Here is a 26,762-nt window from a genome sequence, read left to right on the forward strand (position 1 = left end):
AGGGCCAGTAAAGCCTGCTACTTATGAGCTTGAAAGCAGAATCAGTTTACTTGTTTATTTTCTGCCTCATTCCAGTAGCCAGTTGAAGAAGTCAGAGTAGGATAAGAGCCATGATGGAAGATACTTATGTGGGCCAGATCGACATCCCTGAAAGGACATATTTGTAGTGAACTTCCCCAGAGCCGACTCCACATTCTCACCTTTTATACTGAAGCAGAAGTGTGATTGCCCATGTTAGTGCAATTTTCTTGCTATATGCTGTATCATGTGCCCTTAATTTCTTGTTAATATAGTAGAGAACTGTTGTCGAGTAGGTTGGTGTTCAGGTCATCTTGGAATTTGTGGTTCATCAGTGGAGCAGCTCACATTTCATCCTTAAGGCCTTGGAGGGAGGTGAAGGCCCAGCAAGCACTTGATAACAAAGGGCGTGCTATGTCCCCAGCCGAGGTCAGAGTGGACACATAGCCCCTATGTGTATGGAGGAAGCCTACAGGTTGACAAGAGCAGGAGTGTTATGGGTGTCTGTAAAATCTGACAAGCCCAAAGGACTCAGTAAGCTCATCTTCATTCTTGCTTTGCATGGGTCCCACTAAAATGGCGGCATGTGCTCTTGCTGTCTTCACAGGGTGGCATTCCTTTCCAGCAAGGGCCCGTGGTGACACTCAGAAGAAATGAACACACCAACATTGGTTGACTGGTCATGGCACCGCACTGATCATCCGATGAACTGGCTAACTGTTGCTGCCTTGCTCAAGGGTACCTTAGAGAAAAGGTAAGGAACACATGAATTTGCTCCAGGAACTCAATGTGCTCAGGTCTTGGTAGAGCTGTGAGGAACGGTACGGTTTGTGCCCTGTGCTTTAGGGACACGAAGCAGGATTAGGGCCTCTGGTTCTCCCTTGTTTGGAGCTTAGGCCGATTGATTGATCCCTAGAAATGAATGGGCAATGGCCGGCAGTTCCTTGCTCTCCCAACACCCAAGCACTCCAGAGTACCCACAAGGTCTTTGTGAAAGGCACTGCAGAGTGCTTGGATCGATGATGATTCCCAGTCAAACATTCCTTGGAAAAGCTGAACAAAATGAGTGAAAACTCAGTACCGCAACTCTCATCGAAACTGAGGTACGGCACCTGGGGTCCTCCAGGTCCTATGGGCATCAGAAACAGGCAGGCCAAGCACCCCTTTGCCCTTGCTTCCTCGGGCTTTAGCCAGACACACTAAAAATGGGTATGTGCTTGTCCTACTCCTCAGGAAACCATGGCCGAGGCCATGGCAGGCCCTTTTGTTCTTGTGGCTTGCTCCCGTATCTTTTGATGACATTCTTGGCAGGGACTTAGAAGGTAGAGCCGCTTGCTCAAGGAGTGTTGTGCAACCCTAAAGGACACTGGAATTTGAAGCATAAGGAAAAGGTTTGGCACCAAAGTTTGGCTCTTCATATGGGTTTGAGGCTTTTCTGAAATGCTGACATGAATGATAACACACTTGTGTTGCCAGGCAGAGAGACAATGGAGTGCAGACTGCAGGAGAAGTGTAGCCTGATTGAGTAGCATAGCTTGGGCACTTTTATAGACTGTGGAAGATTAAAGTGGACAAGAGGGGACTTTGTGGCCTGAAGTCTGCAAGATTCCCATGCAAATAGCTTAGAAATAGAGCAAGGTTGATCAATTAGAGATGATGCTAGACATGTCTCCTGTAAGGTTCCACCTGATTGACACAATTCCTTATGTCCCTAGATTCATGAGCCGTTGGTGGACTCAAGTCAAAGCATGAGATTTGCAGATCTGTGACTGAAATTGATGTGTGGAGGGAGATTGGGCAGGAACCTCCACATTTAATGAATGCATTTGTCTTATATAGTGTGGTGGAGATATCCGTTAAATCGGGTGTTTGAGATATCCCTTGATATCTTTCCACATTGTTCCAGGCCTCCTCACAATGTCAAAGTTACAGATCCTTGAGATCTGCTCACAATGGTAGGCTTATGAGAAAATACCGGAACGATCTTCCTTCAAAACTACACACTCATGGATCATGGTACTATTATATTTTCTGAGATAGTGATTTTAATCTACCTTAAAGCCAATTGCTAGCTGTTCATAGGAGGAAATGCTAAATGGGTCTCAGGATATCCTTGAAACCTAGCTTGAGACCAATGTTCATTGGCACTTTCAAAGAAAAACTGGAATTTTTAAATGGAGGTGGCATAGTTGATTAATTTTATGGCCATGAGTCAATTTGCACCATGGATTAGAGGATCTAAGTCCCAATGTGGCATGCCTCTGTTGGTGCTACTGAGGGGTTTGTCGTGATAATTCTTTTCAGCAAGGAAAAATCATTGCATAGCAGATAAACTATGGTGGTCCCATGAAAGACGAACTATTCCCAAGAGACAAAAGAGAAGACAAAAGATGGACCAAAGAGGCATGAAACCACCACTGAGAGCTTATCAAGGAAAGTGAGAGAGCCACACAGAAACACGCACAAAGAAACACAGACAAACACCTCCCCACAAACCCCCACATACGCACCTCTATACACACACACTCATAACATACACACACCAACAGACAGATACAAAGATGGAGAGAGATCTAGAGAAAAATATTGAGAGAGAGATACAGAGAATCAGAGATATATGTTGTTCCAGGGCCAGTAAAGCCTGCTACTTATGAGCTTGAAAGCAGAATCAGTTTACTTGTTTGATTTCTGCCTCATTCCAGTAGCCAGTTGAAGAAGTCAGAGTAGGATAAGAGCCATGATGGAAGATACTTATGTGGACCAGATCGACATCCCTGAAAGGACATATTTGTGCTGAATTTCCCTAGAGCCGACTCCACATTCTCACCTTTTATACTGAAGCAGAAGCGTGATTGCCCATGTTAGTGCAATTTTCTTGCTACATGCTGTATCATGTGCCCTTAATTTCTTGTTAATATAGTAGAGAACTGTTGTCGAGTAGGTTGGTGTTCAGGTCATCTTGGAATTTGCGGTTCAGCAGTGGAGCAGCTCACATTTCATCCTTAAGGCCTTGGATGGAGGTGAAGGCCCAGCAAGCACTTGATAAAAAAGGGTGTGCTATGTCCCCAGCCGAGGTCAGAGTGGACACTTAGCCCCTATGTGTATGGAGGAAGCCTACAGGTTGACAAGAGCAGGAGTGTTATGGGTGTCTATAAAATCTGACAAGCCCAAAGGACTCAGTAAGCTCATCTTCATTCTTGCTTTGCATGGGTCCCACTAAAATGGCGGCATGTGCTCTTGCTGTCTTCACAGGGTGGCATTCCTTTCCAGCAAGGGCCCGTGGTGACACTCAGAAGAAATGAACACACCAACATTGGTTGACTGGTCATGGCACCGCACTGATCATCCGATGAACTGGCTAACTGTTGCTGCCTTGCTCAAGGGTACCTTAGAGAAAAGGTAAGGAACACATGAATTTGCTCCAGGAACTCAATGTGCTCAGGTCTTGGTAGAGCTGTGAGGAACGGTACGGTTTGTGCCCTGTGCTTTAGGGACACGAAGCAGGATTAGGGCCTCTGGTTCTCCCTTGTTTGGAGCTTAGGCCGATTGATTGATCCCTAGAAATGAATGGGCAATGGCCGGCAGTTCCTTGCTCTCCCAACACCCAAGCACTCCAGAGTACCCACAAGGTCTTTGTGAAAGGCACTGCAGAGTGCTTGGATCGATGATGATTCTCAGTCAAACATTCCTTGGAAAAGCTGAACAAAATGAGTGAAAACTCAGTACCGCAACTCTCATCGAAACTGAGGTCCGGCACCTGGGGTCCTCCAGGTCCTATGGGCATCAGAAACAGGCAGGCCAAGCACCCCTTTGCCCTTGCTTCCTCGGGCTTTAGCCAGACACACTAAAAATGGGTATGTGCTTGTCCTACTCCTCAGGAAACCATGGCCGAGGACATGGCAGGCCCTTTTGTTCTTGTGGCTTCCTCCCGTTGCTTTTGATGACATTCTTGGCAGGGACTTAGAAGGTAGAGCCGCTTGCTCAAGGAGTGTTGTGCAGCCCTAAAGGACACTGGAATTTGAAGCAGAAGGAATAGGTTTGGCACCAAAGTTTGGCTCTTCATATGGGTTTGAGGCTTTTCTGAAATGCTGACATGAATGATAACACACTTGTGTTGCCAGGCAGAGAGACAATGGAGTGCAGGCTGCAGGAGAAGTGTAGCCTGATGGAGTAGCATAGCTTGGGCACTTTTATAGACTGTGGAAGATTAAAGTGGACAAGAGTGGACTTTTTGGCCTGAAGTCTGCAAAATTCCCACGCAAATAGCTTAGAAATAGGGCAAGATTGATCAATTAGAGATGATGCTAGACATGTCTCCTGGAAGGTTCCACCTGATTGACACAATTCCTTATGTCCCTGGATTCATGAGCCGTTGGTGGACTCAAGTCAAAGCATGAGATTTGCAGACCTGTGACTGAAATTGATGTGTGGAGGGAGATTGGGCAGGAACCTCCACATTTAATGAATGCATTTGTCTTAAATTGTGTGGTGGAGATATCCATTAAATTGGGTGTTTGAGATATCCCTTGATATCTTTCCACATTGTTCCAGGCCTCCTTCACAATGTCAAAGTTACAGATCCTTGAGATCTGCTCACAATGGTAGGCTTATGAGAAAATACCGGAATGATATTCCTTCAAAACTACAAACTCATGGATCATGGTACTATTATATTTTCTGAGATAGTGATTTAAATCTACCTTAAAGCCAATTGCTAGCTGTTCATAGGAGGAAATGCTCAATGGGTCTGAGGATATCCTTGAAACCTAGCTTGAGACCAATGTTCATTGGCACTTTCAAAGAAAAACTGGAATTTTTAAATGGAGGTTGCATAGTTGATTAAATTTATGGCCATGAGTCAATTTGCACCATGGATTAGAGGATCTAAGTCCCAATGTGGCATGCCTCTGTTGGTGCTACTGAGGGGTTTGTCGTGATAATTCTTTTCAGCAAGGAAAAATCATTGCATAGCAGATAAACTATGGTGGTCCCATGAAAGACGAACTATTCACAAGAGACAAAAGAGAAGACAAAAGATGGACCAAAGAGGCATGAAACCACCACTGAGAGCTTATCAAGGAAAGTGAGAGAGCCACACAGAAACACACACAAAGAAACAAAGACAAACACCCCCCCACAAAACCCCACATACGCACCTCTATACACACACACTCATAACATACACACACCAAGAGACAGAGACAAAGACGGAGAGAGAGCTAGAAAAAAATATTGAGAGAGAGATACAGAGAGTCAGAGAGATATGTTGTTCCAGGGCCAGTAAAGCCTGCTACTTATGAGCTTGAAAGCAGAATCAGTTTACTTGTTTATTTTCTGCCTCATTCCAGTAGCCAGTTGAAGAAGTCAGAGTAGGATAAGAGCCATGATGGAAGATACTTATGTGGGCCAGATCGACATCCCTGAAAGGACATATTTGTGGTGAACTTCCCCAGAGCCGACTCCACATTCTCACCTTTTATACTGAAGCAGAAGTGTGATTGCCCATGTTAGTGCAATTTTCTTGCTACATGCTGTATCATGTGCCCTTAATTTCTTGTTAATATAGTAGAGAACTGTTGTCGAGTAGGTTGGTGTTCAGGTCATCTTGGAATTTGTGGTTCATCAGTGGAGCAGCTCACATTTCATCCTTAAGGCCTTGGATGGAGGTGAAGGCCCAGCAAGCACTTGATAACAAAGGGCGTGCTATGTCCCCAGCCGAGGTCAGAGTGGACACATAGCCCCTATGTGTATGGAGGAAGCCTACAGGTTGACAAGAGCAGGAGTGTTATGGGTTTCTGTAAAATCTGACAAGCCCAAAGGACTCAGTAAGCTCATCTTCATTCTTGCTTTGCATGGGTCCCACTAAAATGGCGGCATGTGCTCTTGCTGTCTTCACAGGGTGGCATTCCTTTCCAGCAAGGGCCCGTGGTGACACTCAGAAGAAATGAACACACCAACATTGGTTGACTGGTCATGGCACCGCACTGATCATCCGATGAACTGGCTAACTGTTGCTGCCTTGCTCAAGGGTACCTTAGAGAAAAGGTAAGGAACACATGAATTTGCTCCAGGAACTCAATGTGCTCAGGTCTTGGTAGAGCTGTGAGGAACGGTACGGTTTGTGCCCTGTGCTTTAGGGACACGAAGCAGGATTAGGGCCTCTGGTTCTCCCTTGTTTGGAGCTTAGGCCGATTGATTGATCCCTAGAAATGAATGGGCAATGGCCGGCAGTTCCTTGCTCTCCCAACACCCAAGCACTCCAGAGTACCCACAAGGTCTTTGTGAAAGGCACTGCAGAGTGCTTGGATCGATGATGATTCTCAGTCAAACATTCCTTGGAAAAGCTGAACAAAATGAGTGAAAACTCAGTACCGCAACTCTCATCGAAACTGAGGTCCGGCACCTGGGGTCCTCCAGGTCCTATGGGCATCAGAAACAGGCAGGCCAAGCACCCCTTTGCCCTTGCTTCCTCGGGCTTTAGCCAGACACACTAAAAATGGGTATGTGCTTGTCCTACTCCTCAGGAAACCATGGCCGAGGCCATGGCAGGCCCTTTTGTTCTTGTGGCTTCCTCCCGTAGCTTTTGATGACATTCTTGGCAGGGACTTAGAAGGTAGAGCCGCTTGCTCAAGGAGTGTTGTGCAGCCCTAAAGGACACTGGAATTTGAAGCAGAAGGAATAGGTTTGGCACCAAAGTTTGGCTCTTCATATGGGTTTGAGGCTTTTCTGAAATGCTGACATGAATGATAACACACTTGTGTTGCCAGGCAGAGAGACAATGAGTGCAGGCTGCAGGAGAAGTGTAGCCTGATTGAGTAGCATAGCTTGGGCACTTTTATAGACTGTGGAAGATTAAAGTGGACAAGAGGGGACTTTGTGGCCTGAAGTCTGCAAGATTCCCACGCAAATAGCTTAGAAATAGAGCAAGGTTGATCAATTAGAGATGATGCTAGACATGTCTCCTGTAAGGTTCCACCTGATTGACACAATTCCTTATGTCCCTAGATTCATGAGCCGTTGGTGGACTCAAGTCAAAGCATGAGATTTGCAGATCTGTGACTGAAATTGATGTGTGGAGGGAGATTGGGCAGGAACCTCCACATTTAATGAATGCATTTGTCTTAAATAGTGTGGTGGAGATATCCGTTAAATCGGGTGTTTGAGATATCCCTTGATATCTTTCCACATTGTTCCAGGCCTCCTTCACAATGTCAAAGTTACAGATCCTTGAGATCTGCTCACAATGGTAGGCTTATGAGAAAATACCGGAACGATCTTCCTTCAAAACTACAAACTCATGGATCATGGTACTATTATATTTTCTGAGATAGTGATTTTAATCTACCTTAAAGCCAATTGCTAGGTGTTCATAGGAGGAAATGCTCAATGGGTCTCAGGATATCCTTGAAACCTAGCTTGAGACCAATGTTCATTGGCACTTTCAAAGAAAAACTGGAATTTTTAAATGGAGGTGGCATAGTTGATTAATTTTATGGCCATGAGTCAATTTGCACCATGGATTAGAGGATCTAAGTCCCAATGTGGCATGCCTCTGTTGGTGCTACTGAGGGGTTTGTTGTGATAATTCTTTTCAGCAAGGAAAAATCATTGCATAGCAGATAAACTATGGTGGTCCCATGAAAGACGAACTATTCACAAGAGACAAAAGAGAAGACAAAAGATGGACCAAAGAGGCATGAAACCACCACTGAGAGCTTATCAAGGAAAGTGAGAGAGCCACACAGAAACACGCACAAAGAAACACAGACAAACACCCCCCCACAAACCCCCACATACGCACCTCTATACACACACACTCATAACATACACACACCAAGAGACAGATACAAAGATGGAGAGAGATCTAGAGAAAAATATTGAGAGAGAGATACAGAGAATCAGAGATATATGTTGTTCCAGGGCCAGTAAAGCCTGCTACTTATGAGCTTGAAAGCAGAATCAGTTTACTTGTTTGATTTCTGCCTCATTCCAGTAGCCAGTTGAAGAAGTCAGAGTAGGATAAGAGCCATGATGGAAGATACTTATGTGGACCAGATCGACATCCCTGAAAGGACATATTTGTGTTGAATTTCCCTAGAGCCGACTCCACATTCTCACCTTTTATACTGAAGCAGAAGCGTGATTGCCCATGTTAGTGCAATTTTCTTGCTACATGCTGTATCATGTGCCCTTAATTTCTTGTTAATATAGTAGAGAACTGTTGTCGAGTAGGTTGGTGTTCAGGTCATCTTGGAATTTGCGGTTCAGCAGTGGAGCAGCTCACATTTTATCCTTAAGGCCTTGGATGGAGGTGAAGGCCCAGCAAGCACTTGATAACAAAGGGCGTGCTATGTCCCCAGCCGAGGTCAGAGTGGACACATAGCCCCTATGTGTATAAAGGAAGCCTACAGGTTGACAAGAGCAGGAGTGTTATGGGTGTCTATAAAATCTGACAAGCCCAAAGGACTCAGTAAGCTCATCTTCATTCTTGCTTTGCATGGGTCCCACTAAAATGGCGGCATGTGCTCTTGCTGTCTTCACAGGGTGGCATTCCTTTCCAGCAAGGGCCCGTGGTGACACTCAGAAGAAATGAACACACCAACATTGGTTGACTGGTCATGGCACCGCACTGATCATCCGATGAACTGGCTAACTGTTGCTGCCTTGCTCAAGGGTACCTTAGAGAAAAGGTAAGGAACACATGAATTTGCTCCAGGAACTCAATGTGCTCAGGTCTTGGTAGAGCTGTGAGGAACGGTACGGTTTGTGCCCTGTGCTTTAGGGACACGAAGCAGGATTAGGGCCTCTGGTTCTCCCTTGTTTGGAGCTTAGGCCGATTGATTGATCCCTAGAAATGAATGGGCAATGGCCGGCAGTTCCTTGCTCTCCCAACACCCAAGCACTCCAGAGTACCCACAAGGTCTTTGTGAAAGGCACTGCAGAGTGCTTGGATCGATGATGATTCTCAGTCAAACATTCCTTGGAAAAGCTGAACAAAATGAGTGAAAACTCAGTACCGCAACTCTCATCGAAACTGAGGTCCGGCACCTGGGGTCCTCCAGGTCCTATGGGCATCAGAAACAGGCAGGCCAAGCACCCCTTTGCCCTTGCTTCCTCGGGCTTTAGCCAGACACACTAAAAATGGGTATGTGCTTGTCCTACTCCTCAGGAAACCATGGCCGAGGCCATGGCAGGCCCTTTTGTTCTTGTGGCTTCCTCCCGTAGCTTTTGATGACATTCTTGGCAGGGACTTAGAAGGTAGAGCCGCTTGCTCAAGGAGTGTTGTGCAGCCCTAAAGGACACTGGAATTTGAAGCAGAAGGAATAGGTTTGGCACCAAAGTTTGGCTCTTCATATGGGTTTGAGGCTTTTCTGAAATGCTGACATGAATGATAACACACTTGTGTTGCCAGGCAGAGAGACAATGAGTGCAGGCTGCAGGAGAAGTGTAGCCTGATTGAGTAGCATAGCTTGGGCACTTTTATAGACTGTGGAAGATTAAAGTGGACAAGAGGGGACTTTGTGGCCTGAAGTCTGCAAGATTCCCACGCAAATAGCTTAGAAATAGAGCAAGGTTGATCAATTAGAGATGATGCTAGACATGTCTCCTGTAAGGTTCCACCTGATTGACACAATTCCTTATGTCCCTAGATTCATGAGCCGTTGGTAGACTCAAGTCAAAGCATGAGATTTGCAGATCTGTGACTGAAATTGATGTGTGGAGGGAGATTGGGCAGGAACCTCCACATTTAATGAATGCATTTGTCTTAAATAGTGTGGTGGAGATATCCGTTAAATCGGGTGTTTGAGATATCCCTTGATATCTTTCCACATTGTTCCAGGCCTCCTTCACAATGTCAAAGTTACAGATCCTTGAGATCTGCTCACAATGGTAGGCTTATGAGAAAATACCGGAACGATCTTTCTTCAAAACTACAAACTCATGGATCATGGTACTATTATATTTTCTGAGATAGTGATTTAAATCTACCTTAAAGCCAATTGCTAGCTGTTCATAGGAGGAAATGCTCAATGGGTCTCAGGATATCCTTGAAACCTAGCTTGAGACCAATGTTCATTGGCACTTTCAAAGAAAAACTGGAATTTTTAAATGGAGGTGGCATAGTTGATTAAATTTATGGCCATGAGTCAATTTGCACCATGGATTAGAGGATCTAAGTCCCAATGTGGCATGCCTCTGTTGGTGCTACTGAGGGGTTTGTCGTGATAATTCTTTTCAGCAAGGAAAAATCATTGCATAGCAGATAAACTATGGTGGTCCCATGAAAGACGAACTATTCACAAGAGACAAAAGAGAAGACAAAAGATGAACCAAAGAGGCATGAAACCACCACTGAGAGCTTATCAAGGAAAGTGAGAGAGCCACACAGAAACACACACAAAGAAACACAGACAAACACCCCCCCCACAATCGCCCACATATGCACCTCTATACACACACACTCATAACATACACACACCAAGAGACAGATACAAAGATGGAGAGAGAGCTAGAGAATAATATTGAGAGAAAGATACAGAGAGTCAGAGATATATGTTGTTCCAGGGCCAGTAAAGCCTGCTACTTATGAGCTTAAAAGAAGAATCAGTTTACTTGTTTGATTTCTGCCTCATTCCAGTAGCCAGTTGAAGAAGTCAGAGTAGGATAAGAGCCATGATGGAAGATACTTATGTGGACCAGATCGACATCCCTGAAAGGACATATTTGTGGTGAATTTCCGCAGAGCCGACTCCACATTCTCACCTTTTATACTGAAGCAGAAGCGTGATTGCCCATGTTAGTGCAATTTTCTTGCTACATGCTGTGTCATGTGCCCTTAATTTCTTGTTAATATAGTAGAGAACTGTTGTCGAGTAGGTTGGTGTTCAGGTCATCTTGGAATTTGCGGTTCATCAGTGGAGCAGCTCACATTTCATCCTTAAGGCCTTGGATGGAGGTGAAGGCCCAGCAAGCACTTAATAACAAAGGGCGTGCTATGTCCCCAGCCGAGGTCAGAGTGGATACATAGCCCCTATGTGTATGGAGGAAGCCTACAGGTTGACAAGAGCAGGAGTGTTATGGGTGTCTGTAAAATCTGACAAGCCCAAAGGACTCAGTAAGCTCATCTTCATTCTTGCTTTGCATGGGTCCCACTAAAATGGCGGCATGTTCTCTTGCTGTCTTCACAGGGTGGCATTCCTTTCCAGCAAGGGCCCGTGGTGACACTCAGAAGAAATGAACACACCAACATTGGTTGAGTGGTCATGGCACCGCACTGATCATCCGATGAACTGGCTAACTGTTGCTGCCTTGCTCAAGGGTACCTTAGAGAAAAGGTAAGGAACACATGAATTTGCTCCAGGAACTCAATGTGCTCAGGTCTTGGTAGAGCTGTGAGGAACTGTACGGTTTGTGCCCTGTACTTTAGGGACACGAAGCAGGATTAGGGCCTCTGGTTCTCCCTTGTTTGGAGCTTAGGCCGATTGATTGATCCCTAGAAATGAATGGGCAATGGCCGGCAGTTCCTTGCTCTCCCAACACCCAAGCACTCCAGAGTACCCACAAGGTCTTTGTGAAAGGCACTGCAGAGTGCTTGGATCGATGATGATTCCCAGTCAAACATTCCTTGGAAAAGCTGAACAAAATGAGTGAAAACTCAGTACCGCAACTCTCATCGAAACTGAGGTCCGGCACCTGGGGTCCTCCAGGTCCTATTGGCATCAGAAACAGGCAGGCCAAGCACCCCTTTGCCCTTGCTTCCTCGGGCTTTAGCCAGACACAATAAAAATGGGTATGTGCTTGTCCTACTCCTCAGGAAACCATGGCCGAGGCCATGGCAGGCCCTTTTGTTCTTGTGGCTTGCTCCGGTAGCTTTTGATGACATTCTTGGCAGGGACTTAGAAGGTAGAGCCGCTTGCTCAAGGAGTGTTGTGCAGCCCTAAAGGACACTGGAATTTGAAGCAGAAGGAATAGGTTTGGCACCAAAGTTTGGCTCTTCATATGGGTTTGAGGCTTTTCTGAAATGCTGACATGAATGATAACACACTTGTGTTGCCCGGCAGAGAGACAATGGAGTGCAGGCTGCAGGAGAAGTGTAGCCTGATTGAGTAGCATAGCTTGGGCACTTTTATAGACTGTGGAAGTTTAAAGTGGACAAGAGGGGACTTTGTGGCCTGAAGTCTGCAAGATTCCCACGCAAATATCTTAGAAAGAGAGCAAGGTTGATCAATTAGAGATGATGCTAGACATGTCTCCTGTAAGGTTCCATCTGATTGACACCATTCCTTATGTCCCTGGATTCATGAGCCGTTGGTGGACTCAAGTCAAAGCATGAGATTTGCAGACCTGTGACTGAAATTGATGTGTGGAGGGAGATTGGGCAGGAACCTCCACATTTAGTGAATGCATTTGTCTTAAATAGTGTGGTGGAGATATCCGTTAAATCGGGTGTTTGAGATATCCCTTGATATCTTTCCACATTGTTCCAGGCCTCCTTCACAATGTCAAAGTTACAGATCATTGAGATCTGCTCACAATGGTAGGCTTATGAGAAAATACCGGAACGATCTTCCTTCAAAACTACAAACTCATGGATCATGGTACTATTATATTTTCTGAGATAGTGATTTTAATCTACCTTAAAGCCAATTGCTAGGTGTTCATAGGAGGAAATGCTCAATGGGTCTCAGGATATCCTTGAAACCTAGCTTGAGACCAATGTTCATTGGCACTTTCAAAGAAAAACTGGAATTTTTAAATGGAGGTGGCATAGTTGATTAAATTTATGGCCATGAGTCAATTTGCACCATGGATTAGAGGATCTAAGTCCCAATGTGGCATGCCTCTGTTGGTGCTACTGAGGGGTTTGTCGTGATAATTCTTTTCAGCAAGGAAAAATCATTGCATAGCAGATAAACTATGGTGGTCCAATGAAAGATGAACTATTCACAAGAGACAAAAGAGAAGACAAAAGATGGACCAAAGAGGCATGAAACCACCACTGAGAGCTTATCAAGGAAAGTGAGAGAGCCACACAGAAACACACACAAAGAAACACAGACAAACACCCCCCCCACAAACCCCCACATACGCACCACTATACACACACACTCATAACATACACACACCAAGAGACAGATACAAAGATGGAGAGAGAGCTAGAGAAAAATATTGAGAAAGAGATACAGAGAGTCAGAGATATATGTTGTTCCAGGGCCAGTAAAGCCTGCTACTTATGAGCTTGAAAGCAGAATCAGTTTACTTGTTTGATTTCTGCCTCATTCCAGTAGCCAGTTGAAGAAGTCAGAGTAGGATAAGAGCCATGATGAAAGATACTTATGTGGACCAGATCGACATCCCTGAAAGGACATATTTGTGGTGAATTTCCCCAGAGCCGACTCCACATTCTCACCTTTTATACTGAAGCAGAAGCGTGATTGCCCATGTTAGTGCAATTTTCTTGCTACATGCTGTGTCATGTGCCCTTAATTTCTTGTTAATATAGTAGAGAACTGTTGTCGAGTAGGTTGGTGTTCAGGTCATCTTGGAATTTGCGGTTCATCAGTGGAGCAGCTCACATTTCATCCTAAAGGCCTTGGATGGAGGTGAAGGCCCAGCAAGCACTTGATAACAAAGGGCGTGCTATGTCCCCAGCCGAGGTCAGAGTGGACACATAGCCCCTATGTGTATGGAGGAAGCCTACAGATTGACAAGAGCAGGAGTGTTATGGGTGTCTGTAAAATCTGACAAGCCCAAAGGACTCAGTAAGCTCATCTTCATTCTTGCTTTGCATGGGTCCCACTAAAATGGCGGCATGTGCTCTTGCTGTCTTCACAGGGTGGCATTCCTTTCCAGCAAGGGCCCGTGGTGACACTCAGAAGAAATGAACACACCAACATTGGTTGACTGGTCATGGCACCGCACTGATCATCCGATGAACTGGCTAACTGTTGCTGCCTTGCTCAAGGGTACCTTAGAGAAAAGGTAAGGAACACATGAATTTGCTCCAGGAACTCAATGTGCTCAGGTCTTGGTAGAGCTGTGAGGAACTGTACGGTTTGTGCCCTGTACTTTAGGGACACGAAGCAGGATTAGGGCCTCTGGTTCTCCCTTGTTTGGAGCTTAGGCCGATTGATTGATACCTAGAAATGAATGGGCAATGGCCGGCAGTTCCTTGCTCTCCCAACACCCAAGCACTCCAGAGTACCCACAAGGTCTTTGTGAAAGGCACTGCAGAGTGCTTGGATCGATGATGATTCCCAGTCAAACATTCCTTGGAAAAGCTGAACAAAATGAGTGAAAACTCAGTACCGCAACTCTCATCGAAACTGAGGTCCGGCACCTGGGGTCCTCCAGGTCCTATGGGCATCAGAAACAGGCAGGCCAAGCACCCCTTTGCCCTTGCTTCCTCGGGCTTTAGCCAGACACAATAAAAATGGGTATGTGCTTGTCCTACTCCTCAGGAAACCATGGCCGAGGCCATGGCAGGCCCTTTTGTTCTTGTGGCTTGCTCCGGTAGCTTTTGATGACATTCTTGGCAGGGACTTAGAAGGTAGAGCCGCTTGCTCAAGGAGTGTTGTGCAGCCCTAAAGGACACTGGAATTTGAAGCAGAAGGAATAGGTTTGGCACCAAAGTTTGGCTCTTCATATGGGTTTGAGGCTTTTCTGAAATGCTGACATGAATGATAACACACTTGTGTTGCCAGGCAGAGAGACAATGGAGTGCAGGCTGCAGGAGAAGTGTAGCCTGATTGAGTAGCATAGCTTGGGCACTTTTATAGACTGTGGAAGTTTAAAGTGGACAAGAGGGGACTTTGTGGCCTGAAGTCTGCAAGATTCCCACGCAAATAGCTTAGAAATAGAGCAAGGTTGATCAATTAGAGATGATGCTAGACATGTCTCCTGTAAGGTTCCACATGATTGACACAATTCCTTATGTCCCTAGATTCATGAGCCGTTGGTGGACTCAAGTCAAAGCATGAGATTTGCAGACCAGTGACTGAAATTGATGTGTGGAGGGAGATTGGGCAGGAACCTCCACATTTAGTGAATGCATTTGTCTTAAATAGTGTGGTGGAGATATCCGTTAAATCGGGTGTTTGATATATCCCTTGATATCTTTCCACATTGTTCCAGGCCTCCTTCACAATGTCAAAGTTACAGATCATTGAGATCTGCTCACAATGGTAGGCTTATGAGAAAATACCGGAACGATCTTCCTTCAAAACTACAAACTCATGGATCATGGTACTATTATATTTTCTGAGATAGTGATTTTAATCTACCTTAAAGCCAATTGCTAGGTGTTCATAGGAGGAAATGCTCAATGGGTCTCAGGATATCCTTGAAACCTAGCTTGAGACCAATGTTCATTGGCACTTTCAAAGAAAAACTGGAATTTTTAAATGGAGGTGGCATAGTTGATTAAATTTATGGCCATGAGTCAATTTGCACCATGGATTAGAGGCTCTAAGTCCCAATGTGGCATGCCTCTGTTGGTGCTACTGAGGGGTTTGTCGTGATAATTCTTTTCAGCAAGGAAAAATCATTGCATAGCAGATAAACTATGGTGGTCCAATGAAAGATGAACTATTCACAAGAGACAAAAGAGAAGACAAAAGATGGACCAAAGAGGCATGAAACCACCACTGAGAGCTTATCAAGGAAAGTGAGAGAGCCACACAGAAACACACACAAAGAAACACAGACAAACACCCCCCCCACAAACCCCCACGTACGCACCACTATACACACACACTCATAACATACACACACCAAGAGACAGATACAAAGATGGAGAGAGAGCTAGAGAAAAATATTGAGAGAGAGATACAGAGAGTCAGAGATATATGTTGTTCCAGGGCCAGTAAAGCCTGCTACTTATGAGCTTGAAAGCAGAATCAGTTTACTTGTTTGATTTCTGCCTCATTCCAGTAGCCAGTTGAAGAAGTCAGAGTAGGATAAGAGCCATGATGAAAGATACTTATGTGGACCAGATCGACATCCCTGAAAGGACATATTTGTGGTGAATTTCCCCAGAGCCGACTCCACATTCTCACCTTTTATACTGAAGCAGAAGCGTGATTGCCCATGTTAGTGCAATTTTCTTGCTACATGCTGTATCATGTGCCCTTAATTTCTTGTTAATATAGTAGAGAACTGTTGTCGAGTAGGTTGGTGTTCAGGTCATCTTGGAATTTGCGGTTCATCAGTGGAGCAGCTCACATTTCATCCTAAAGGCCTTGGATGGAGGTGAAGGCCCAGCAAGCACTTGATAACAAAGGGCGTGCTATGTCCCCAGCCGAGGTCAGAGTGGACACATAGCCCCTATGTGTATGGAGGAAGCCTACAGGTTGACAAGAGCAGGAGTGTTATGGGTGTCTGTAAAATCTGACAAGCCCAAAGGACTCAGTAAGCTCATCTTCATTCTTGCTTTGCATTGGTCCCACTAAAATGGCGGCATGTGCTCTTGCTGTCTTCACAGGGTGGCATTCCTTTCCAGCAAGGGCCCGTGGTGACACTCAGAAGAAATGAACACACCAACATTGGTTGACTGGTCATGGCACTGCACTGATCATCCGATGAACTGGCTAACTGTTGCTGCCTTGCTCAAGGGTACCTTAGAGAAAAGGTAAGGAACACATGAATTTGCTCCAGGAACTCAATGTGCTCAGGTCTTGGTAAAGCTGGGAGGAAATGTCCGGTTTGTGCCCTGTGCTTTAGGGACACGAAGCAGGATTAGGGCCTCTGGTTCTCCCTCGTTTGGAGCTTAGGCCGATTGATTGATCCCTAGAAATGAATGGGCAATGGCCGGCAGTTCCTTGCTCTCCCAACACCCAAGCACTCTAGAGTACCCACAAGGTCTTTGTGAAAGGCACTGCAGAGTGCTTGGATCGATGATGATTCCCAGTCAAACATTCCTTGGAAAAGCTGAACAAAATGAGTGAAAACTCAGTACCGCAACTCTCATCGAAACTGAGGTCTGGCACCTGGGGTCCTCCAGGTCCTATGGGCATCAGAAACAGGCAGGCCAAGCACCCCTTTGCCCTTGCTTCCTCGAGCTTTAGCCAGACACACTAAAAATGGGTATGTGCTTGTCCTACTCCTCAGGAAACCATGGCCGAGGCCATGGCAGGCCCTTTTTTTCTTGTGGCTTGCGCCCGTAGCTTTTGATGACATTCTTGGCAGGGACTTAGAAGGTAGAGCCGCTTGCTCAAGGAGTGTTGTGCAGCCCTAAAGGACACTGGAATTTGAAGCAGAAGGAATAGGTTTGGCACCAAAGTTTGGCTCTTCATATGGGTTTGAGGCTTTTCTGAAATGCTGACATGAATGATAACACACTTGTGTTGCCAGGCAGAGAGACAATGGAGTGCAGGCTGCAGGAGAAGTGTAGCCTGATGGAGTAGCATAGCTTGGGCACTTTTATAGACTGTGGAAGATTAAAGTGGACAAGAGTGGACTTTTTGGCCTAAAGTCTGCAAGATTCCCACGCAAATAGCTTAGAAATAGGGCAAGATTGATCAATTAGAGATGATGCTAGACATGTCTCCTGGAAGGTTCCACCTGATTGACACAATTCCTTATGTCCCTGGATTCATGAGCCGTTGGTGGACTCAAGTCAAAGCATGAGATTTGCAGACCTGTTACTGAAATTCATGTGTGGAGGGAGATTGGGCAGGAACCTCCACATTTAATGAATGCATTTGTCTTAAATTGTGTGGTGGAGATATCCGTTAAATTGGGTGTTTGAGATATCCCTTGATATCTTTCCACATTGTTCCAGGCCTCCTTCACAATGTCAAAGTTACAGATCCTTGAGATCTGCTCACAATGGTAGGCTTATGAGAAAATACCGGAATGATATTCCTTCAAAACTACAAACTCATGGATCATGGTACTATTATATTTTCTGAGATAGTGATTTAAATCTACCTTAAAGCCAATTGCTAGCTGTTCATAGGAGGAAATGCTCAATGGGTCTGAGGATATCCTTGAAACCTAGCTTGAGACCAATGTTCATTGGCACTTTCAAAGAAAAACTGGAATTTTTAAATGGAGGTTGCATAGTTGATTAAATTTATGGCCATGAGTCAATTTGCACCATGGATTAGAGGATCTAAGTCCCAATGTGGCATGCCTCTGTTGGTGCTACTGAGGGGTTTGTCGTGATAATTCTTTTCAGCAAGGAAAAATCATTGCATAGCAGAAAAACTATGGTGGTCCCATGAAAGACGAACTATTCACAAGAGACAAAAGAGAAGACAAAAGATGGACCAAAGAGGCATGAAACCACCACTGAGAGCTTATCAAGGAAAGTGAGAGAGCCACACAGAAACACACACAAAGAAACACAGACAAACACCCCCCCACAAAACCCCACATACGCACCTCTATACACACACACTCATAACATACACACACCAAGAGACAGAGACAAAGACGGAGAGAGAGCTAGAAAAAAATATTGAGAGAGAGATACAGAGAGTCAGAGAGATATGTTGTTCCAGGGCCAGTAAAGCCTGCTACTTATGAGCTTGAAAGCAGAATCAGTTTACTTGTTTATTTTCTGCCTCATTCCAGTAGCCAGTTGAAGAAGTCAGAGTAGGATAAGAGCCATGATGGAAGATACTTATGTGGGCCAGATCGACATCCCTGAAAGGACATATTTGTGGTGAACTTCCCCAGAGCCGACTCCACATTCTCACCTTTTATACTGAAGCAGAAGTGTGATTGCCCATGTTAGTGCAATTTTCTTGCTACATGCTGTATCATGTGCCCTTAATTTCTTGTTAATATAGTAGAGAACTGTTGTCGAGTAGGTTGGTGTTCAGGTCATCTTGGAATTTGTGGTTCATCAGTGGAGCAGCTCACATTTCATCCTTAAGGCCTTGGATGGAGGTGAAGGCCCAGCAAGCACTTGATAACAAAGGGCGTGCTATGTCCCCAGCCGAGGTCAGAGTGGACACATAGCCCCTATGTGTATGGAGGAAGCCTACAGGTTGACAAGAGCAGGAGTGTTATGGGTGTCTGTAAAATCTGACAAGCCCAAAGGACTCAGTAAGCTCATCTTCATTCTTGCTTTGCATGGGTCCCACTAAAATGGCGGCATGTGCTCTTGCTGTCTTCACAGGGTGGCATTCCTTTCCAGCAAGGGCCCGTGGTGACACTCAGAAGAAATGAACACACCAACATTGGTTGACTGGTCATGGCACCGCACTGATCATCCGATGAACTGGCTAACTGTTGCTGCCTTGCTCAAGGGTACCTTACAGAAAAGGTAAGGAACACATGAATTTGCTCCAGGAACTCAATGTGCTCAGGTCTTGGTAGAGCTGTGAGGAACGGTACGGTTTGTGCCCTGTACTTTAGGGACACGAAGCAGGATTAGGGCCTCTGGTTCTCCCTTGTTTGGAGCTTAGGCCGATTGATTGATACCTAGAAATGAATGGGCAATGGCCGGCAGTTCCTTGCTCTCCCAACACCCAAGCACTCCAGAGTACCCACAAGGTCTTTGTGAAAGGCACTGCAGAGTGCTTGGATCGATGATGATTCCCAGTCAAACATTCCTTGGAAAAGCTGAACAAAATGAGTGAAAACTCAGTACCGCAACTCTCATCGAAACTGAGGTCCGGCACCTGGGGTCCTCCAGGTCCTATGGGCATCAGAAACAGGCAGGCCAAGCACCCCTTTGCCCTTGCTTCCTCAGGCTTTAGCCAGACACACTAAAAATGGGTATGTGCTTGTCCCACTCCTCAGGAAACCATGGCCGAGGCCATGGCAGGCCCTTTTGTTCTTGTGGCTTCCTCCCGTAGCTTTTGATGACATTCTTGGCAGGGACTTAGAAGGTAGAGCCGCTTGCTCAAGGAGTGTTGTGCAGCCCTAAAGGACACTGGAATTTGAAGCAGAAGGAATAGGTTTGGCACCAAAGTTTGGCTCTTCATATGGGTTTGAGGCTTTTCTGAAATGCTGACATGAATGATAACACACTTGTGTTGCCAGGCAGAGAGACAATGGAGTGCAGGCTGCAGGAGAAGTGTAGCCTGATTGAGTAGCATAGCTTGGGCACTTTTATAGACTGTGGAAGATTAAAGTGGACAAGAGGGGACTTTGTGGCCTGAAGTCTGCAAGATTCCCACGCAAATAGCTTAGAAATAGAGCAAGGTTGATCAATTAGAGATGATGCTAGACATGTCTCCTGTAAGGTTCCACCTGATTGACACAATTCCTTATGTCCCTAGATTCATGAGCCATTGGTGGACTCAAGTCAAAGCATGAGATTTGCAGACCTGTGACTGAAATTGATGTGTGGAGGGAGATTGGGCAGGAACCTCCACATTTAATGAATGCATTTGTCTTAAATAGTGTGGTGGAGATATCCGTTAAATCGGGTGTTTGAGATATCCCTTGATATCTTTCCACATTTTTCCAGGCCTCCTTCACAATGTCAAAGTTACAGATCCTTGAGATCTGCTCACAATGGTAGGCTTATGAGAAAATACCGGAACGATCTTCCTTCAAAACTACAAACTCATGGATCATGGTACTATTATATTTTTTGAGATAGTGATTTTAATCTACCTTAAAGCCAATTGCTAGCTGTTCATAGGAGGAAATGCTCAATGGGTCTCAGGATATCCTTGAAACCTAGCTTCAGACCAATGTTCATTGGTACTTTCAAAGAAAAACTGGAATTTTTAAATGGAGGTGGCATAGTTGATTAAATTTATGGCCATGAGTCAATTTGCACCATGGATTAGAGGATCTAAGTCCCAATGTGGCATGCCTCTGTTGGTGCTACTGAGGGGTTTGTCGTGATAATTCTTTCAGCAAGGAAAAATCATTGCATAGCAGATAAACTATGGTGGTCCCATGAAAGACGAACTATTCACAAGAGACAAAAGAGAAGACAAAAGATGAACCAAAGAGGCATGAAACCACCACTGAGAGCTTATCAAGGAAAGTGAGAGAGCCACACAGAAACACACACAAAGAAACACAGACAAACACCCCCCCACAAACCCCCACATATGCACCTCTATACACACACACTCATAACATACACACACCAAGAGACAGAGACAAAGATGGAGAGAGAGCTAGAGAAAAATATTGAGAGATAGATACAGAGAGTCAGAGATATATGTTGTTCCAGGGCCAGTAAAGCCTGCTACTTATGAGCTTAAAAGAAGAATCAGTTTACTTGTTTGATTTCTGCCTCATTCCAGTAGCCAGTTGAAGAAGTCAGAGTAGGATAAGAGCCATGATGGAAGATACTTATGTGGACCAGATCGACATCCCTGAAAGGACATATTTGTGGTGAATTTCCCCAGAGCCGACTCCACATTCTCACCTTTTATACTGAAGCAGAAGCGTGATTGCCCATGTTAGTGCAATTTTCTTGCTACATGCTGTGTCATGTGCCCTTAATTTCTTGTTAATATAGTAGAGAACTGTTGTCGAGTAGGTTGGTGTTCAGGTCATCTTGGAATTTGCGGTTCATCAGTGGAGCAGCTCACATTTCATCCTTAAGGCCTTGGATGGAGGTGAAGGCCCAGCAAGCACTTGATAACAAAGGGCGTGCTATGTCCCCAGCCGAGGTCAGAGTGGATACATAGCCCCTATGTGTATGGAGGAAGCCTACAGGTTGACAAGAGCAGGAGTGTTATGGGTGTCTGTAAAATCTGACAAGCCCAAAGGACTCAGTAAGCTCATCTTCATTCTTGCTTTGCATGGGTCCCACTAAAATGGCGGCATGTGCTCTTGCTGTCTTCACAGGGTGGCATTCCTTTCCAGCAAGGGCCCGTGGTGACACTCAGAAGAAATGAACACACCAACATTGGTTGAGTGGTCATGGCACCACTGATCATCCGATGAACTGGCTAACTGTTGCGGCCTTGCTCAAGGGTACCTTAGAGAAAAGGTAAGGAACACATGAATTTGCTCCAGGAACTCAATGTGCTCAGGTCTTGGTAGAGCTGTGAGGAACTGTACGGTTTGTGCCCTGTACTTTAGGGACACGAAGCAGGATTAGGGCCTCTGGTTCTCCCTTGTTTGGAGCTTAGGCCGATTGATTGATACCTAGAAATGAATGGGCAATGGCCGGCAGTTCCTTGCTCTCCCAACACCCAAGCACTCCAGAGTACCCACAAGGTCTTTGTGAAAGGCACTGCAGAGTGCTTGGATCGATGATGATTCCCAGTCAAACATTCCTTGGAAAAGCTGAACAAAATGAGTGAAAACTCAGTACCGCAACTCTCATCGAAACTGAGGTCCGGCACCTGGGGTCCTCCAGGTCCTATGGGCATCAGAAACAGGCAGGCCAAGCACCCCTTTGCCCTTGCTTCCTCGGGCTTTAGCCAGACACAATAAAAATGGGTATGTGCTTGTCCTACTCCTCAGGAAACCATGGCCGAGGCCATGGCAGGCCCTTTTGTTCTTGTGGCTTGCTCCGGTAGCTTTTGATGACATTCTTGGCAGGGACTTAGAAGGTAGAGCCGCTTGCTCAAGGAGTGTTGTGCAGCCCTAAAGGACACTGGAATTTGAAGCAGAAGGAATAGGTTTGGCACCAAAGTTTGGCTCTTCATATGGGTTTGAGGCTTTTCTGAAATGCTGACATGAATGATAACACACTTGTGTTGCCAGGCAGAGAGACAATGGAGTGGAGGCTGCAGGAGAAGTGTAGCCTGATTGAGTAGCATAGCTTGGGCACTTTTATAGACTGTGGAAGTTTAAAGTGGACAAGAGGGGACTTTGTGGCCTGAAGTCTGTAAGATTCCCACGCAAATAGCTTAGAAATAGAGCAAGGTTGATCAATTAGAGATGATGCTAGACATGTCTCCTGTAAGGTTCCACCTGATTGACACAATTCCTTATGTCCCTAGATTCATGAGCCGTTGGTGGACTCAAGTCAAAGCATGAGATTTGCAGACCAGTGACTGAAATTGATGTGTGGAGGGAGATTGGGCAGGAACCTCCACATTTAGTGAATGCATTTGTCTTAAATAGTGTGGTGGAGATATCCGTTAAATCGGGTGTTTGATATATCCCTTGATATCTTTCCACATTGTTCCAGGCCTCCTTCACAATGTCAAAGTTACAGATCATTGAGATCTGCTCACAATGGTAGGCTTATGAGAAAATACCGGAACGATCTTCCTTCAAAACTACAAACTCATGGATCATGGTACTATTATATTTTCTGAGATAGTGATTTTAATCTACCTTAAAGCCAATTGCTAGGTGTTCATAGGAGGAAATGCACAATGGGTCTCAGGATATCCTTGAAACCTAGCTTGAGACCAATGTTCATTGGCACTTTCAAAGAAAAACTGGAATTTTTAAATGGAGGTGGCATAGTTGATTAAATTTATGGCCATGAGTCAATTTGCACCATGGATTAGAGGCTCTAAGTCCCAATGTGGCATGCCTCTGTTGGTGCTACTGAGGGGTTTGTCGTGATAATTCTTTTCAGCAAGGAAAAATCATTGCATAGCAGATAAACTATGGTGGTCCAATGAAAGATGTACTATTCACAAGAGACAAAAGAGAAGACAAAAGATGGACCAAAGAGGCATGAAACCACCACTGAGAGCTTATCAAGGAAAGTGAGAGAGCCACACAGAAACACACACAAAGAAACACAGACAAACACCCCCCCCCACAAACCCCCACATACGCACCACTATACACACACACTCATAACATACACACACCAAGAGACAGATACAAAGATGGAGAGAGAGCTAGAGAAAAATATTGAGAGAGAGATACAGAGAGTCAGAGATATATGTTGTTCCAGGGCCAGTAAAGCCTGCTACTTATGAGCTTGAAAGCAGAATCAGTTTACTTGTTTGATTTCTGCCTCATTCCAGTAGCCAGTTGAAGAAGTCAGAGTAGGATAAGAGCCATGATGAAAGATACTTATGTGGACCAGATCGACATCCCTGAAAGGACATATTTGTGGTGAATTTCCCCAGAGCCGACTCCACATTCTCACCTTTTATACTGAAGCAGAAGCGTGATTGCCCATGTTAGTGCAATTTTCTTGCTACATGCTGTATCATGTGCCCTTAATTTCTTGTTAATATAGTAGAGAACTGTTGTCGAGTAGGTTGGTGTTCAGGTCATCTTGGAATTTGCGGTTCATCAGTGGAGCAGCTCACATTTCATCCTAAAGGCCTTGGATGGAGGTGAAGGCCCAGCAAGCACTTGATAACAAAGGGCGTGCTATGTCCCCAGCCGAGGTCAGAGTGGACACATAGCCCCTATGTGTATGGAGGAAGCCTACAGGTTGACAAGAGCAGGAGTGTTATGGGTGTCTGTAAAATCTGACAAGCCCAAAGGACTCAGTAAGCTCATCTTCATTCTTGCTTTGCATTGGTCCCACTAAAATGGCGGCATGTGCTCTTGCTGTCTTCACAGGGTGGCATTCCTTTCCAGCAAGGGCCCGTGGTGACACTCAGAAGAAATGAACACACCAACATTGGTTGACTGGTCATGGCACTGCACTGATCATCCGATGAACTGGCTAACTGTTGCTGCCTTGCTCAAGGGTACCTTAGAGAAAAGGTAAGGAACACATGAATTTGCTCCAGGAACTCAATGTGCTCAGGTCTTGGTAAAGCTGGGAGGAAATGTCCGGTTTGTGCCCTGTGCTTTAGGGACACGAAGCAGCATTAGGGCCTCTGGTTCTCCCTCGTTTGGAGCTTAGGCCAATTGATTGATCCCTAGAAATGAATGGGCAATGGCCGGCAGTTCCTTGCTCTCCCAACACCCAAGCACTCTAGAGTACCCACAAGGTCTTTGTGAAAGGCACTGCAGAGTGCTTGGATCGATGATGATTCCCAGTCAAACATTCCTTGGAAAAGCTGAACAAAATGAGTGAAAACTCAGTACTGCAACTCTCATCGAAACTGAGGTCCGGCACCTGGGGTCCTCCAGGTCCTATGGGCATCAGAAACAGGCAGGCCAAGCACCCCTTTGCCCTTGCTTCCTCGAGCTTTAGCCAGACACACTAAAAATGGGTATGTGCTTGTCCTACTCCTCAGGAAACCATGGCCGAGGCCATGGCAGGCCCTTTTTTTCTTGTGGCTTGCGCCCGTAGCTTTTGATGACATTCTTGGCAGGGACTTAGAAGGTAGAGCCGCTTGCTCAAGGAGTGTTGTGCAGCCCTAAAGGACACTGGAATTTGAAGCAGAAGGAATAGGTTTGGCACCAAAGTTTGGCTCTTCATATGGGTTTGAGGCTTTTCTGAAATGCTGACATGAATGATAACACACTTGTGTTGCCAGGCAGAGAGACAATGGAGTGCAGGCTGCAGGAGAAGTGTAGCCTGATGGAGTAGCATAGCTTGGGCACTTTTATAGACTGTGGAAGATTAAAGTGGACAAGAGTGGACTTTTTGGCCTGAAGTCTGCAAGATTCCCACGCAAATAGCTTAGAAATAGGGCAAGATTGATCAATTAGAGATGATGCTAGACATGTCTCCTGGAAGGTTCCACCTGATTGACACAATTCCTTATGTCCCTGGATTCATGAGCCGTTGGTGGACTCAAGTCAAAGCATGAGATTTGCAGACCTGTTACTGAAATTGATGTGTGGAGGGAGATTGGGCAGGAACCTCCACATTTAATGAATGCATTTGTCTTAAATTGTGTGGTGGAGATATCCGTTAAATTGGGTGTTTGAGATATCCCTTGATATCTTTCCACATTGTTCCAGGCCTCCTTCACAATGTCAAAGTTACAGATCCTTGAGATCTGCTCACAATGGTAGGCTTATGAGAAAATACCGGAATGATATTCCTTCAAAACTACAAACTCATGGATCATGGTACTATTATATTTTCTGAGATAGTGATTTAAATCTACCTTAAAGCCAATTGCTAGCTGTTCATAGGAGGAAATGCTCAATGGGTCTGAGGATATCCTTGAAACCTAGCTTGAGACCAATGTTCATTGGCACTTTCAAAGAAAAACTGGAATTTTTAAATGGAGGTTGCATAGTTGATTAAATTTATGGCCATGAGTCAATTTGCACCATGGATTAGAGGATCTAAGTCCCAATGTGGCATGCCTCTGTTGGTGCTACTGAGGGGTTTGTCGTGATAATTCTTTTCAGCAAGGAAAAATCATTGCATAGCAGAAAAACTATGGTGGTCCCATGAAAGACGAACTATTCACAAGAGACAAAAGAGAAGACAAAAGATGGACCAAAGAGGCATGAAACCACCACTGAGAGCTTATCAAGGAAAGTGAGAGAGCCACACAGAAACACACACAAAGAAACACAGACAAACACCCCCCCACAAAACCCCACATACGCACCTCTATACACACACACTCATAACATACACACACCAAGAGACAGAGACAAAGACGGAGAGAGAGCTAGAAAAAAATATTGAGAGAGAGATACAGAGAGTCAGAGAGATATGTTGTTCCAGGGCCAGTAAAGCCTGCTACTTATGAGCTTGAAAGCAGAATCAGTTTACTTGTTTATTTTCTGCCTCATTCCAGTAGCCAGTTGAAGAAGTCAGAGTAGGATAAGAGCCATGATGGAAGATACTTATGTGGGCCAGATCGACATCCCTGAAAGGACATATTTGTGGTGAACTTCCCCAGAGCCGACTCCACATTCTCACCTTTTATACTGAAGTAGAAGTGTGATTGCCCATGTTAGTGCAATTTTCTTGCTACATGCTGTATCATGTGCCCTTAATTTCTTGTTAATATAGTAGAGAACTG

The 26,762-nt window shown here is 45.2% G+C and overlaps 10 non-coding genes across 10 annotated transcripts; all 10 read left to right on the top strand.

The window, feature by feature from the left end:
• The first annotated feature begins 1,031 nt into the window (after window positions 1-1,031).
• LOC127676440 (small nucleolar RNA SNORD116) lies at window positions 1,032-1,125 on the top strand. Its single transcript, XR_007975918.1, has one exon. It is a non-coding gene; the product is annotated as a small nucleolar RNA SNORD116 (small nucleolar RNA).
• A 2,551-nt stretch (window positions 1,126-3,676) lies between these two features.
• On the top strand, window positions 3,677-3,770 carry LOC127676392 (small nucleolar RNA SNORD116). Its single transcript, XR_007975871.1, has one exon. It is a non-coding gene; the product is annotated as a small nucleolar RNA SNORD116 (small nucleolar RNA).
• Window positions 3,771-6,322: 2,552 nt separating this feature from the next.
• Window positions 6,323-6,416, top strand: LOC127676393 (small nucleolar RNA SNORD116). The gene has a single exon (XR_007975872.1). It is a non-coding gene; the product is annotated as a small nucleolar RNA SNORD116 (small nucleolar RNA).
• A 2,551-nt stretch (window positions 6,417-8,967) lies between these two features.
• LOC127676396 (small nucleolar RNA SNORD116) lies at window positions 8,968-9,061 on the top strand. Its single transcript, XR_007975874.1, has one exon. It is a non-coding gene; the product is annotated as a small nucleolar RNA SNORD116 (small nucleolar RNA).
• Window positions 9,062-11,613: 2,552 nt separating this feature from the next.
• On the top strand, window positions 11,614-11,707 carry LOC127677048 (small nucleolar RNA SNORD116). The gene has a single exon (XR_007976451.1). It is a non-coding gene; the product is annotated as a small nucleolar RNA SNORD116 (small nucleolar RNA).
• Window positions 11,708-14,260: 2,553 nt separating this feature from the next.
• Window positions 14,261-14,354, top strand: LOC127677050 (small nucleolar RNA SNORD116). Its single transcript, XR_007976453.1, has one exon. It is a non-coding gene; the product is annotated as a small nucleolar RNA SNORD116 (small nucleolar RNA).
• A 2,553-nt stretch (window positions 14,355-16,907) lies between these two features.
• On the top strand, window positions 16,908-17,001 carry LOC127676421 (small nucleolar RNA SNORD116). Its single transcript, XR_007975899.1, has one exon. It is a non-coding gene; the product is annotated as a small nucleolar RNA SNORD116 (small nucleolar RNA).
• A 2,552-nt stretch (window positions 17,002-19,553) lies between these two features.
• Window positions 19,554-19,647, top strand: LOC127677051 (small nucleolar RNA SNORD116). Its single transcript, XR_007976454.1, has one exon. It is a non-coding gene; the product is annotated as a small nucleolar RNA SNORD116 (small nucleolar RNA).
• A 2,549-nt stretch (window positions 19,648-22,196) lies between these two features.
• Window positions 22,197-22,290, top strand: LOC127677052 (small nucleolar RNA SNORD116). Its single transcript, XR_007976455.1, has one exon. It is a non-coding gene; the product is annotated as a small nucleolar RNA SNORD116 (small nucleolar RNA).
• Window positions 22,291-24,844: 2,554 nt separating this feature from the next.
• LOC127676380 (small nucleolar RNA SNORD116) lies at window positions 24,845-24,938 on the top strand. The gene has a single exon (XR_007975859.1). It is a non-coding gene; the product is annotated as a small nucleolar RNA SNORD116 (small nucleolar RNA).
• Window positions 24,939-26,762: the final 1,824 nt, after the last annotated feature.

This window comes from Apodemus sylvaticus, chromosome 1, assembly GCF_947179515.1.
Source record: "Apodemus sylvaticus chromosome 1, mApoSyl1.1, whole genome shotgun sequence".
In the NCBI taxonomy this organism is placed as follows: domain Eukaryota; kingdom Metazoa; phylum Chordata; class Mammalia; order Rodentia; family Muridae; genus Apodemus; species Apodemus sylvaticus.